The sequence below is a fragment of the Onychomys torridus genome, chromosome 23 (genome assembly GCF_903995425.1).
Source record: "Onychomys torridus chromosome 23, mOncTor1.1, whole genome shotgun sequence".
Classification (NCBI taxonomy): Eukaryota; Metazoa; Chordata; class Mammalia; order Rodentia; family Cricetidae; genus Onychomys; species Onychomys torridus.
This window is the reverse complement of record NC_050465.1, coordinates 12,214,781-12,227,458: the sequence shown is the minus strand read 5'-3', so window position 1 is coordinate 12,227,458 and position 12,678 is coordinate 12,214,781.

Sequence of the window (12,678 nt, the reverse complement as noted above, 5' to 3'; positions counted from 1 at the left end):
AACTTATGCTCAAGGAGATGAGACGCTCCAAGTGCTAAGGCACCAGAAGTCTGGTCCTAAATGGAATACTGGGCATGCTACCCTCAGGGTAAGACCCCACCCAGCTGAGCTTGCAACTTGTGAAAAGCAAAGCTTAGTGAATAAAGGCCCAAACCATCAACAAATCAAAGCTAATGTATGTAATTCAAGGAGGGGGCAGAGTTCAACCCCAGCAGGTAGCAGGACTTGACAGCTTTGACCACTAGCTTCTGGATTTCAGGATGCCAGAGCTGTGGGGTACCTGCCAAGGAGGGGATACAGACAAGATATGGAACAAGTCCAAGATAGATTCCCTTTCCTCCCCCTTAAATGGTAATGCATTTTGTTGCATGTTGGAAGTGGGTAATTTCTTTGTTTTCACAGAGGGTTACAGTGATTGCCTTGTGCCTCATAAGGGACTTTGGATTTTTAAACCTTGTTGAGACTGTTAAAGACTATAGAAACTGTTGAAATGGTAATGTACTTTGTTGTCTGTTAGAAGTGCATACTTTTCTTGCTTTCACAGAGGGTTATAGTAATTGCCTTGTTCTGCATAAAAGACTTCGGACTTTTAAACTATGTTGAGACTGTTAAAGACTATAGTAAATTTTGAAGTTGCACTGAAGGCATTTTGGCATTATAATATGTCTACCAGCCTATGGGGACCAGGGAGTGAACTGTGGTGGCTTGAATGGAAATGGCTTCTATAGACTCATAGTCTTAAATGTTTAGTTCACAGTTGGTGAGCTGCTTAGGAAGGATTGGGTACCATGGCCTTCTTGGAGGAGATGGGCCACTGTGGATGGGCTTTGAGGTTTCATAAACTCATGCCAGGCTCATTCTTGCTCTCTTTCTGCCTACTACTTATCGATCAGATGTAAGCTCTTAGATATAGCTCCAGTTTCATGCTAGCCTACAGCGATGCTCCCTGCCATGATTGTCATAGACTAACCCTGTGAAACTGTATGCAAGCTCAAAGTTAAATGTTTTCATTTATCAGTTGCTGCGGTCATGGTACCTTTTCACAACAATAGAACAATAACTATGATAGTCCATAACCTCCCCAATCAGCACAATCAGGACCAAGTGTTCAAATACTTGAACCCATGGGAGATAACATTCATTAAAACCACTATACCAGGTGTTGGGCATCAGGTGTTTTAACATTTCTTCTATGTCCTTTGTGGTCACACTTCTAATGGCTTGGAAAGTGTTTCTGTGGGTCAGAAAAGGGTTATTACCTAACTTTAGTCTCATCGTAGACAATGGAAGGATCATATACATGGAACTTTTATCTGCATAAAGCAGAGAAACACCTTGGGTGGCCCCCCTAAGTGCATAGAAGTAGATATTATACCAGTCTCATAGTGAACCTGTCACTTCTGTTTCCTTCATGTATTAGTTACTTCTCTATTGCTATGACAACATGATAAAGGCAATGTATAGAAGAAAGAGATTGCTTGGGCTTCCTCTTTTTAGAAGGTTAAAATCCATGATGGGGAATTATATTTAATACTACGAAAGCCCTCTGAAATCTCTTGACTTGGGCCTTCGTAGTTCTAATGGCTCTCTGCATTGTATTTCAACTCCTACAATGTTAGTTCATTAAGCCTTGCTTGTAGGATTCAATCACTTTCCTGCTTCAAAATCCCAGTCTTTCATATTCTTCCAAAAATATACATGGTTAGTTTGGACTGCAGTAGTCTACTCCTGGTATTTACCTGTGGAGTAGATACTTTTCTGTTGCTGTGATAAGATATCCTGACCAAGATTATAAATTTCACTTATAAGAAAGTTTAATTGAACCTAGAGTTCCAGACAGCTAGAGACTGTGATGGCAGAGGGAAGGCATGGTGACAGGAGGCTGGAGAAGCAATAGAGACTCTATATATCTGTGCATGGATCCAAAAGCAGGGGAGAGACGGAGAGAGAGAGGGAGAGAGAGAGAGAGAGAGAGAGAGAGAGAGAGAGAGAGAGAACTTTGAAGCTAACAACTCCTTCAGTAAGGCCATACCTCTTAATCCTTCTCAAATAGTTCTATCAATTGGTTGGAGTCCAAATATTCAACTATATAAACTAAAGAAGGCCATTCTCTTCCAAACTACTACACTTCTACTTCTTTCTTTCTCAGTTTTGAAGAGGGAAAGACATTGAAGACTAAATATAATAAAGTAGAAAAAGGAGTTTAGGGTATCTCATCTAGTGTTGAAGTTAAAGAGTCCCTTTTCTTTAGGACTTGGACATTGGTATGCTGTGTATGCCTGGTGGCTGATTGCACACTCATGCACATGTGGTCAATATTAATTAAATTCAGTAAGTTATTTTTAAAAAAGAGAACATGAAACTAACTGTACTGGAGATACATTGGCGGTGTCCCCAGAGTTTGGAAGGCAGAAGTTGATGGTAAATATGATTAAGATGCATTGTATACATCTATAAAATTTTCAGTGAATAATTTGAAAAAATAATAAAAATGAGAGGAAAAAGTTGGATTTTGATCTAACCAAGATTATTAATCATCTACCATAACAAATATGAACTATGTGAAATACTGGCACACAAGTGCATTTACTTACATGTATTATAAAATATTTTAAATTGCTTAATATCTATTAATGAATATATAAATATTATCACAAAATATTCCTTAATCAACATATTTTTATGTAAAATTGTTTTCCAAAAAATGAACAAGTGATTTTCAAATGGAAATTAGCAATTCAGTTAGTTGTTGGTCTTCTTGGACAGAGTAGAGAGGTTGCAGATGGGAAAAGAATAGATTATTCTATCAAAGGTGACATTATAATTACAGCCAATACCTTAGAAAAATCTCAGGTGAGTCTTATGTGTAGTCTCAGTTTCCAGATTGGCATCTATGAATAATCTCCAGGGGTTTCTAGTCTTATTCCCATGTGAAATAAGAGAAAATTTCTATTTTAGTTTTCCAGATAAGATACTTAAAGGGTTTGCAGCAGCAAACCTACACGCATTTTGGTGCACTGTGTTAGCTATCCAAGGCAAGTCGTGCTCTTTAGCTAGATCTTACCAGTAAGAGGATGGCTGGACAGCTACATCTTCCTGTGTTTGTAGTCTGCTCTTACAGTTTCAGGTGAAATATAGAACTAGTGATATCAGCATGTTATTTAAATTTCATACCCAAGAAGACCTGCTATGCATGCAATATTTTCAAAATAGGAGCTTTAGTCATTAAGGGTCTAGCTGAGCCTGGGTCTCAAATCTCTAACTCAGGTAACAATCTAGGTGATTGATCCCTGTATGACAATATATATATATATATATCTTCATTTCTGAGGGAAAACATTCTAAATAACTTACAAAGTAAATTTCTTCATTATGTCTAATGACCGGGTTAATATATAACACAAATTGATCAGATATGTGTCAAGGTCTACTAGAGAAAGTAAAATCAATATACTATAACATGCAGTGACCACCACAGAAGGCTCAGAGTGGGAAAGCCAGATATAGAAACATGTGCTTCTGATGTGCTTAATGGCCTCGACTTTTGCAGCTGACAAAATAATACAGCTCCTCTAATAACTCTAGTCTAGGTATTATGAAGAAATAGCCTATGGGCATTTGCAGAAAACACTTAAGAAGACTCAGGAAAAAATAAATATGATTCTTAGCTGCATAGCACTAAACTAAGGCTTTTCTGAAGAGTACTTACCCATAAGTATTTCCCTACAAGAAGTATGAAGGATGAGATTGTACAACTGTTATTGAATTTTATTAAGGCTACTCTTCCCCATTTTTAGAAATCCTTAAATTGCGTGAGTAGTAATACATTTGTTATTGGCACCAGAAGGTATATTACATATGCTGAATTTTTATAGGATCTGAAAAATATTTTTTCTTAGAGTAAACATATTATAATTCCTTAGTTCATAAAATTGCTATGCTGTTTATTTTATGCACTATGCATAAATATTTAGTAGTTTCCTTAAAATGTGTGTGTGTGTGTGTGTGTGTGTGTGTGTGTGTGTGTGTGTGTGTGTGTGAGAGAGAGAGAGAGAGAGAGAGAGAGAGAGAGAGAGATGGTTTTCATAGACAGAATATTTCTGCCTTGCATGGTGAAAGGGAGTTTTCCTAGTAGATAAAGGGTATTGACCTGTAGATGCAGTTTCCTGGATTGTTATGTGAACTCAATGTATTCACACATGTCTCAAAGTGGAGAACCTATCTTGATCTGGAAATGGGAAGAAGATAGAGGTGAAATTTGAATCAATACTGTATATAGCATAAATCTTAAAAGTTCCTATTAATAAAATCAAACCCGGAGCCAGGTATTGGGGTGAACGCTGGTAGATCAGAGAAGCAGAACAAGCCACAGCCACCTTACCTTGCCAATTTCTCAGCTGATCCTTTTTCCTCAGACTGGAAGCCTCTGAGTCCTCATCCAGAATGAATCTCAGCTGAACTGCTGCTAAAAGCCTAAAAGCTTAACCAGCCTAGTTCCTCATCCTCATGCTTTAATACCTTTCTGCTTCCTGCCATCACTTCCTGAGATTAAAGGCATGAGTCACCATGCCTGGCTGTTTGCAGTGTGGCCTTGAACTCACAGAGATCCAGACAGATCTCTTCCTCTGGAATACTAGGATTAAAGGCTTGTGTGCCACCATTTTCTGGCCTCTATATCTAGTGGCTGTTCTGTTCTCTGACCCCAGATAAGTTTATTAGAGTGCACAGTATTTTGGAGAATATAATATCACCACACATTACATAACTTTTCCTCTTCATGGCTTTAAAAAGTTGAAAGAGAACCATGTTTTAAGAAATGTTGTCAGGTTTAGAAGATAGGAAAAGATTCAACTGATAACCAGTCAGAAAGCAGTGATCTCAGCCCTACCACCAAGAAATCAGACTCTGTTAACCCAGGGAAGGAAGGAGTGAAATGTTCCCTGGGGTCCACAGAAAGAAGCCTGGGCTTCACTTCATGGGGCCCAAGTCAGAGCTGATCTTCAGAAACATGAAAGTTAAGCCTGCATGTTTAAACCAGCAAGCTTATTGTATTAAGAAAAAGAGCAATAGAAAATGAACACCCTTTTCTCCCTGGCCAACTGAGGGGTAGGATATTATTGCATCAATCATCTTGTCTTACTGAAATCTTGTATTGAAACTTTAATTTTTTTCCAGTTGAGCAGCCAGCATTGACACTGTGCGGTCATTGTGTTTGATACACCTGCTAATAACAAAAAATAAGTGTTCCAAAGAGATGGTATTTACTTTTGCTCTCAAAGGATTTCATATAAACGTACTGAACTTTATGTTCAAAGGTTTGCTCATTTTGTCAAGAAGAAATGTCCTTACTGCACTGAGAGGATTGGAACCTTGAATAGTACTTTTGCCTTTATAGAAAGTGTGATTTTACATTTCATACACATCAAAATTCCAGTCACAGCACTTCACATGAAACTATGATGATAAATCTCTGAAGAGACTTTCTTAACTCATAATTTTGAACAGTCTCGTAATCAGAACTATTGTGAAAAATAATTCATGGCAACTGCTACAAATAAAGGAAGTGAAAAGAGCAGTTTTTCCAATTCATCTACTATTATTGCAATATATCCATTATTATAATAAATGGAAATAAAGACTTTTACCTTTATTTTGGTTAACCTAGGTTTTAAAAGTATACAAGCATGTATTTTCAGGTTTTTTTAGTAATAAAATTATTTTTAAATTTTAATTTTATATATATATATATATATATATATATATATATATATATATATATATATATTGTGTTTGTATGTGACACTGCATGCATATGGATATCAGAGGACACATTGTAGAATTCAGTTTTTTCCTTGTACTCCATAATCCCAGGGATCAAATTCAGGTCATGAAGCTTATTAGGAAGAGCTTTTCATTGCCACACCCTAGCTCTGTTTCCAGTTATTTTAAAGACAGGGCTTTGCTAACTGAAATGTGTTATGCATCCTAGGCTGACCTCAACTTCTGAATTTTCCTCCCTCAGCCTCTGAAGTATTGGGGCTGTAGGTATGGTGTGGGTATTGTTGATAAATCTTGTATTTTAAATTAAATATGTGATCTGTACAAATGTTGTCTCTTTATTCTTTGAGAATATGACTAAGGTTTATCTTTAAAATTAGACAATGCATTGTTATAGATAATATATTAAGCTAGCATTATTGCAAAAGGACTTTATTTGTACGGGTATTTCCAATGGTCATATGTTGATTTTAAATAGTTTAGTTATACTAAAAACATCTATCATGAGACAAGAGTGAATTTCCTTGCCACTTCTAATAAAAAATATATAACAAATATGTATGTAATTATATGAATTGTTTTTCATTCTGTGTAATATTGGTATCAAGGACTTGCATACAGTAACATAATAAATGTTACTTGTTTTTCTGTTTGCTGTAAAATTTCATCAAACCCTCTTGACTCTTGTGAATAATAGCATGGGCTATGATTATACTGAAGTGCACTGTGATTAATTGAAATTAAATAAGTTAACATTTACTGGTGTTGTACAATAAATAGAGTGATACGAATGAGGAACTCTGGAAAGCTGAGCTTTGAGGATCAGTAAGATTCACATATTGGGAGCTCATCTGACTTCATGAAGTTTCCAGTAAAACTCTTAGAGAAACTGCTGAAGGTATTTAATAATTTGTACAGAGTATTGTTATACTTGAGGAAAAGTTATTGTAAAATTTATATTAGATACATTTGGTACATTTTACTTTGTGATTATTGGCATTAATAAATTTATAGTGACCAAAATCAGCTTCGTGACAATTGTGACTGGTAGTTTTACAATATACTTTCAATATATTTATAAGAGATGCTCTGATTTTTATTGGCAAAATAAATATTATAATATAATAAATATTATAATTATAAGCTATAACCTTTGCAAAATTCAAGGCCCTTAACAAATTATATCTGTAGTATACATCTTGTTTGTTAATGAAAATGTCTAGTGATATCCTCTAGTGATATTTCATAGGCAGGTTTTACATCAGGACCCCCAACTACCAACTTCTTACTTGTCAATACGCATTTACAATGCTTTTATTTAATCTGTGTAAGACTATATTTCTGATGGTGTAGCTTATATATTTGGCATTCTTTAGCATATATGTAATAGTCTTAGAAAATTAAGAAAGGCTAATTGCACTCTCATGATTTTTACACTCAGAATACCAGAAAAAATAAAGGTCAATTAGTCATGTTTAAATTTTATTTAAACTAATAATAAATATAGTATATTCTGTGAAAAACTGAGGTATGGATATATTAATATTTTCTTACAAACCATCTGTAATTCAAAATTAAAGTGGTTAAATTGTATAATAATTTATTATTGTATTATCTCTTACAAATTATATTATTTAAAATAAAATTTATACAGATTTATTGTATCCTTCAATACCAGGTGCTCATTTTATTTCTAAAGTTTAATTATTAAAATTTCAAATGAAGTGTCAGAAGATAATATAAATAATTTAAAACAATTTGATTAGATCTACAAAACACTCAGTAAACTTACTGAATCCAGAAGGGAGATTCTAAAATATAGTAACAGTGGACAGACCTCAGGTAAGGATAGTCAATGAAAGTGAGAGTAGAAATGACCCACGAATGTGTCGATCAACTGTTACTAGATCCTCTGTTCTGCATGTGCTCAAGTACAGATTCAGGGAATTGACACAACCACTGCTTCCACTGACTGGACCCCAGCCAGAGAGAGAGAGAGAGAGAGAGAGAGAGAGAGAGAGAGAGAGAGAGAGAGTTTATTTATTAAATCTCAGTTGTAAACAAGCAGTAGGAAGTCTTGAGTACAGAGAAGACACTGTACCATTTAGTGCATGCCACGTGAGTTGCCATATCCTGAGAAATCAGATTGTTTAAAGCCCAGAGAAACTTTGGATGCCAGCCTAGATGAAGGTTAGGTAGTCATGCAGACATAGATTTTTACACAACACCTTTTGGTCTAACTTTTCATTTTCTTGGGTTATTCTTGAGCTATAAGACTATGTTTCAAAGATAACCTGAGCCCTGTAATTTAGTAAAGCTAGAAAGGAATGCTCTAGTTCTCACTAGTCATGAAAATACTGAACTTCTTTGTACCACTTTTGTCTTCAATCCTACACCTCATTGCACCTCTCTTCTTTTATTTTCATGGTATACTTCGGTACTATTTTATAACACATACAGAGCAAGACATACCCCCAAATAAGCTCTCATTTCTTAAAAAGATAAGCCTGGTTTCTCTGCAATTATTTTTATCATTAAAAAATAACAGTGTTAGGTACTTTAATCAGTGTTTTAGTATGTGAAAAAAAGACTTCCACACAGTTATGTATATTCATATCCTTCAAAAAATTTTTAAATTGGTAAGGGTAAGTCTGTGATGACCAAGCCGAAACATAAGAGTAATATAATTTCACACAAACTCAAACAGATTCCTCCTTTAAGTCACCCAAAAGTCACAAATGTGAAATAATTACATAGACTGAGGAGAAACATAATTCAAGTAAGCAATGTAATCATCATAAAGAAAACATAAGAGCCAAAGGCAAATCAAAATGCTATTCCAGTTAACTTATTATTTTCTACTCAAAATAGTCTTAACATATTTAAAAGTCTAGCATATGACCCTATATATCACGTAATTTAATTCTATTTATAAGAACAGAGAAACATCTTTGAACTTCTAGTGTTTAATGTTGAACAAAAGTGAATACTAAGGTTCTGTTTTTGATGCTCCTGTGCAGCCTTAAAAAGTAAAATTTCTCTTTAATTCCTATGCACACAGAACAGACAGACGTACTTGGAAACTGATCATGTCTATCTTACTCTTTTTGAGGAGGTTTATTTGCTTCAGCGATAATTTATCAGTAACAAATGAATCTAGATACTATTAAATTTCACTTGTAGTTAGTACAGAGACACATAGGTAGCCAAAATGCTGAGAATACATGATGGTGGGGTGCTTGTTTCCAGTTGAGCTAGCCATTAACACTCCTTGCAAGTTTCACAGAAGAAAATGTGCAAAAAATTGCAAAAGCTGAGGATGGGGAGATGTGCAAAATAAAAGCTGTCTTCTGAACACCATAGAGCTGTTGCACACAGGAACTTAACTGTAAAAAAAAAAAAAAAAAAAAAAAAAAAAAAAAAAAAAAAAAAAACAAGGCTGCTACAAGACTGGGTGTATCACTATTTTATCATGAATGATGGAGGAGCATGTAAGACCTTACTCTTTTTAAGGTAGCTAAAAATAAAGCAGGTTGGAAGAGGAATGTCACTGTCATAATATAACTACACTATGGTGTAGCCGCACAAAATTGCTGTTGTTCATAGAATAACTTTCTAACCACATGTAAATAAGTGAATGCAAACTCAGTGGGCCATAGACAGAAAGAAGACATAAAAGCAAGATGGGGAGTTGCTAAACAGAAGGGTGCCAGAGGGAGAAGGAGGGGTATTGAGGGAGGACAATCAGGGATGGAAAGAAATAAAATTAAGCAAATTTATAAACCTGTTGGACAATAAAAATGGAAAAACTGTTATTGCCAGGTGGTGATTATAAAAATATTCAAGCATTTCACAGCTATGGTTTTGTAATTGAAAATATCTGGATAGGCTATTGTGTCTTGGCAAGACTAAAATCAGTAAAGCAAAACAAAATGAAGTAGATTACCAATCTAGTTCCCCCAAAGTAATGAATATCGACCAAAGATTTGGAGAAGTAAAATCTTGTATTTTCCCTTTGACTGAGAATCGATGAATGAGATACACAGTATTCTCTGATTTTAGTGTAAAATATAAACCTTTTAAAATGAACTATTAAAAACACTAACAGATGGGTCCTTCACAGAAATCTCTTCTGGGAAGAAGGCCAAGACCTGTATGGTATGGATTTAAAATGGTTTTAATGATCTTTCCGAGACATTCTTAGGTCACATTTTTTTTATTTGTTTTGCTTTAAATTTCAGTTCTTCCCCCATTTGTATATTAAATTGAAATACAGCATAGAAATCAACTAGACCTTCAGTTCATATTGTGTTTTTGATAAAACATCTTTAAAAATGAATAAAAAGAATATAAATAATTAGATTTAATGTCCTCATTTTGGACTCTCACGTTTGGACTAACTATAAACTCAGTGCCCAAGTTTTCCTGGAGAGGTGCGAGGTGCAGTTTGGATGAACCTCCAGCTGCATGGAACTTTAGCTAAAAATGCAGCTGTTAAGGGACTGCTCATTTAAGTGGTGGGGTATCCTTTTCTTTTCCCAGTGTGAAGAAAAGAATCCAAGATCATCCATGTAAGGTACACTGCACCTGAAACAAACGGAAACAAATGTGATGGGGATAGATCACCTGTAACTCAAATTGGTGTGTAGAGAGCTATTGACTTGAGAGTTTAAGGAACACCAGAAAATGCAGTAACAATGCGGCTCTTAGAGAAACAAAGAGTAGTGGATGTTGGATGACTAAGAAGCAGCTGCTGAGCATTGATACAGGGAGAGAGGAAGAGAAGGAAGGAGGAAAGAGGGAAGGAGGGAATGAAGAAAGGAAAGAAGGAAGGAAAAACAAAAGAAATGGAGAGGTGGGAGGAGGGAGAGAGAAAGTGAGTAAGGACTGTTTTAGTTCCCCACTGGAATTGTTTCAACTGAACTGATGCTATTGAAACTTACTTGCAGTGGCAGCTGAGAGACATGGATAACTTCTTCTGTATGTAACAGACCTAATCACAATTAAGTTACGCTCAGTATTCTTTTACTTCTCATAAAAAGAACGGCAATGAAAACCAGCTAAGTTTTAAAGGAACAAGTCCTCCACAAACCCCTGGTTAAGTTCAAACAAAATAATCTACAGAGTAGGAGAGTATCTTTGCCAGCTACACATCTGATAGAGGATTAACATCCAAGATATAGAAAGAACACATAAAAAGAAAAATTAAAAAAAAAAAGAAAAAATGAGTCAGTTAAAAATGGGGTGTGGATCTAAACACAAAATTCTCAAAAGAAGAAATACAAACTGTTCAACAACCTTAGCAGACAGAAAAATAAAAATCAAGACGACTCTGAGATTTCATCTTGTTTGGACAGAATGGTTGAGCAAACACCTGATACAATTGGGAAGGATATGGAAAATGGGGAAGCCCCATTTGTTGGCATTGCAAACTGGTCCAGCCACTTTGAAACTTAGTACAAAGAATTCTCAAAAAGCTAAACAAAGATAGATGTGCCGTATGACCCACTATACCACTCCTTCCCATATGCCCAAGGAATTCAAGATCCTACTTCAGTGACACTTGCTCAGCCATATTTGTTGCTGCTCTATCCACAATAGCTGGGAAATGGAAACAACATAAAATGCCTTCAACTGATGAATAATTAAAATGTGGTACATATACACAATAGAATTCAGCCCTAAAAATAAAAATTAAATCATGAAATTTTCAGGTAATGATTAGAATTGGCAAATGTTATACTGAATGAGGTAACCAGACCCAGAAAGACCCATGCTCCATGTCCACTCTCATTTCTGAATCCTACCTAGCTCTGAGTCTTTAGATTTGGGTATGTTACCTGAAGTACACTAAGAATCCAGGGAAGAAGAAAGATAACACTGCTGTGGATATCACTCTGTGTAAATAAAGTTCAGATTGGCCAGTGGCCAGGCAGGAAGTATAGGCGGGACAAGAGAGAAGAGAATTCTGGGAGGTGGAAGGCTGGGTGGAGAAAGACACTGCCAGCTGCTGCCATGAGAAGCAACATATAAAGACACTGGTAAGCCACAAGCCATGTGGCAAAGTATAGACTAACAGAAATGGGTTCATTTAAGATAGAAGAAGTAGATAACAAGAAGCCTGCCACGGCCATACAGTTTGTAAGTAATATAAGTCTCTGTGTGCTTGCTTGGTTGGGTCTGAGCGACTGTGGGCCTGGCGGATGAGAGAGATTTGTCCTGACTGTGGGCCAGGTAGGAAAACTCCAACTACATAACACAGTGGGGAGTAAGGAAGAAGGAGCTACAGAGAGGTCTTATGTGTTATGAAAAGGGCAATGGGAAAAATGGGGGACTTTAAGGATGGAGGAAGGGGGATGGCTAATACAGAGATAGAGAGAGGAAGGATAGATGAACAGTAAAATGTTTAAAAGGCCACAGGGAATGCAAGCTTGTACAGCCACTTTGGAAATCAATATGGCGCTTCCTTAGAAAATTGGGAATCCATCTCCCCCAAGACCCAGCTATAGCACTCTTGGGCATATACCCAAGGAATGCTCAATCATACCACAAGAGCATTTGCTCAACTATGTTCCTATCAGCTTTGTTTGTAATAGCCAGAACCTGGAAACAACCTAGATGCCCTTCAACTGAAGAATGGATATAATGATATTTTATTTGTATTGAAATGTGACTTTATTTGTATGTCAATAAAGTTGCCTTGAGGTCAGAGCAAGCCAGAGCAGAAGCTGAGCAGTAGTGGGGCACGCCTTTAATCCCAGCACTTGGGAGACAGAACTAGACAGATCTCTGTGTGTTCAAGGACACAGCCAGCATGGCAGACACACGCCTTTAATCTCAATACCAACCATAGAAGACCTGGAGGTCTGTACAAACAGGCAGTGACGAGGAGGTCATGTG